Source organism: Hylobates moloch, unplaced genomic scaffold (genome assembly GCF_009828535.3).
Source record: "Hylobates moloch isolate HMO894 unplaced genomic scaffold, HMol_V3 SCAFFOLD_3841, whole genome shotgun sequence".
NCBI lineage: Eukaryota > Metazoa > Chordata > Mammalia > Primates > Hylobatidae > Hylobates > Hylobates moloch.
This window is the reverse complement of record NW_026656116.1, coordinates 3256-6151: the sequence shown is the minus strand read 5'-3', so window position 1 is coordinate 6151 and position 2896 is coordinate 3256. Positions and strand designations below refer to the sequence as shown.

General features: G+C 42.8%; 1 long non-coding RNA gene across 1 annotated transcript; it reads right to left on the bottom strand.

Annotated features, from left to right (window-relative positions):
- Positions 1 to 259: 259 nt before the first annotated feature.
- Positions 260 to 1591, bottom strand: LOC131382755 (uncharacterized). Its single transcript, XR_009212351.1, has 3 exons — positions 1521 to 1591; positions 846 to 891; positions 260 to 320 (listed from the first exon to the last, which is right to left on the bottom strand). It is a non-coding gene; the product is annotated as an uncharacterized LOC131382755 (long non-coding RNA).
- Between the last annotated feature and the right edge of the window lie 1305 nt (positions 1592 to 2896).

Here is a 2896-nt window from a genome sequence, read left to right as displayed (position 1 = left end):
TTATGAATTATGCACTAGTAAAATCCTGAATCGTAGAACTGCTGTTACCCTAGCACAGAGCTGAACTGGGCGGCTCATCTCTCCTGAGACATGTGAACCCCACTCTTCCCTGGCAACCCTCTCAACCAGTGTCCCTGCTTCCACTGTGTATGTCTCCCTCCCAGCCATTATCTTTCTCCTTAGTCCTGCCCCAGGCCAAGCCAAGAAATCATCATAGGCCAGTCTGGTTGTTGAAAGAGTGCAAAGAGCAATAGATCACCTTTTAATGATGGAGAGCAGCTTCTGTGGCTTCTCAGCTTCTTTCCGGGAACATCTCCTAGCTGAGGAATGGGGAGACAGTGTTATATGGCATGGGATAATTTCATAGGCATCCTATAGGAAGCTGAATAGTAAGGCCTTTGACTCTCATCAGGAAAAGACTACAATCCTGAAAAGTCCGTACTCCAAGGCATGTCTGAGTACAGCATCACTATAACACAGTGTCCCATATCTAATTTCACTTGATTTTTACAACCACAATGTGAGTGAGGCAGGATTGTCAGTGTTTTGCTCATTTTGTGGATAAGAATGAGAGATGAAATGACTTCCACAGGGTCATAAAACTAGTAAGTTATACAATTAAGAACATCTGCTCTACTTTCTTAATTCTTCATTTCCAGGGCATTGAGGTACAGGATTTTGGAACATTCTCAAGTTATGATTTCCCACCCATGGAAGTTTCAGTCTGGGGAACTGGAGTCTTCAGTGGCAGAGAACCTGGAATTGGCTCCAGAGGTCACAGAGGGACAGGATTCATGGGAAACACCCGCAGTGGAAGGGAGTCACAGGAGAGATTGGGACTTTACCTGTTGATGCTGCACCTCTAGCTCTTTGCCTGACTTTACGGTGACACTTAGAAGACAAAAACATTAGAATGTGAAGCTAGGACACCATTTTCTTTCTCATGTCCAAAATGAGACAAAACTTACATACATTTTCCACTCCCTTTCTATATATCTATCTGTATTTTATACACTCTCCTGGATTTCCTTTGCCTATTCCACCTTTTTACCCCATTTTCCTTCTCTGCTTATTTCGGATTCACTTGGAGGCTTTTCCAAGTTCTATACCTCCCATCTGATTCCCAGATAAGTCCTGCTGGGTGCTGAGGATGATACAGGAGGAAAAGCAGAACAGACAAAAGGGTAAATGGTTCTAACAACCAAAGGACTTCTGCTTACGAAGCCCGCCAACCAGAAAAATCCCCCATATTCAGAGATCTCCCGAGATCCAGCAAGATAGACTTCTTATTATCTAGTTCTCAACCCAAGCCAAATAGAGAGGTTCTTGGCTTTTCAATCAGAGTATGTTGCGGGAAGGGCCTGGTAAGGAATTATAGTCTCTGAGAAGGAAAGTATTACACAAAGGGAACTGAAGGTATGGTATAAAAATTCTGGGGTGGGGATTATAAGGGGGCACGCTAAGAACTTATAAGCTTCTTATCTGAGGCTTAATTAGTTCAGTTGGGATCATAGCCCTACCCGGCAGCAGCTCCTTTTAGGTTCCGGACTCAATTCATGGTGGCTCCTTTTCACTTGCCAGATAATTAGAAATCAACATGGTCTAAAGAAATCTTTGCATAATCCAAGCTCATAGAGACATCCTCCTGCGTTTTTCTTGTGCTTTATAGATTTATCCTCCTTATTTGTACAAGTCTAAGGTAAGGGTATGATTACTCCAGCACAATCTCTTGGAGTACTGGCATATCCTGTTTATTTATTCATCAACATGTAATTATTGAGAGCTTAGTATGTCAGATGTCAGGGAGATAGGTCAGTAAGCAAGAAAGATACCACTTTTGCCATGTAATCTAGTAAGCAGTTTAACAAGTTAGGTCTGTCAGCCCTTTAATTTCAGGAAATTCTTAATCTGCGGAAGGAGCTAAATAAAATCTCTAACTTGTGTCCAGTATGTGGCAATCTGATTGTACTACATAAACTGGAAGCTCCGTGTTCTGTTTCCATTTTTCCAGATATCCTACAAATTGATGATAGTTGAAGGGAAGATTATGAAAACTCACTCCCTTTATTTTTTCTGATTATGAACATTCAAAAACTGAAAATTTTTAATTTATGGCAAAATATACACCATATAAAATGTACCATCTTAGCCACTGTTTTTTCGTTTTGTTTTGTTTTTGAGACAGAGCCTCACTCTGTTGCCCGGGCTGGAGTGCAGCAGCACGATCACAGCTCCCTGCAACCTCAGCCTCCCAGGTTCCAGCGATTCTCCTGCCTCAGCCTCCCAAGTAGCTGGGAATACAGGCACCCGCCACCACACCCGGCTAATTTTTGTATTTTTAGTAGAGACGGGGTTTCACCCTGTTGCCCAGGCTGGTCTCGAACTCCTGGGCTCAAGCGATCCGCCCGCCTCAGCCTCCCAAAGTGCTGGGATTCTAGGCATGAGGCACTGTGCCCGGCCCATCTTAGCCATTTTTAATGTAGGGTTCAGCAGTATTAAGTACATTCACACTGTTCCAACCATCACCACCATCCATCTCTAGAACTCTTCATCTTGCAAAACTGAAACTCTGCACCCACTAAAAACAACAAAACCCTATTTACCACCCCCACCCCCTGGTAAATACCATACGACATTCTTTAGAAACACATTTTTTTTTAATATGGAAAAGTTTAAAGGCAGCAGAACTGAAACGTAACACACATTTCCACCATCCAGAAGCAATTGGTGTTAATATCTGGAACATAAGATGGAATCACATCTTAGCTGAAAATTAGATTCTAAAGTTGTGTACAAAGTGAAAATTGTGTATGTCAAAACAACTACTGAAGGCCGGGCACAGTGGCTCACGCTTGTAATCCTAACACTTTGGGAGGCCGAGGTGGGAGGACTGCCT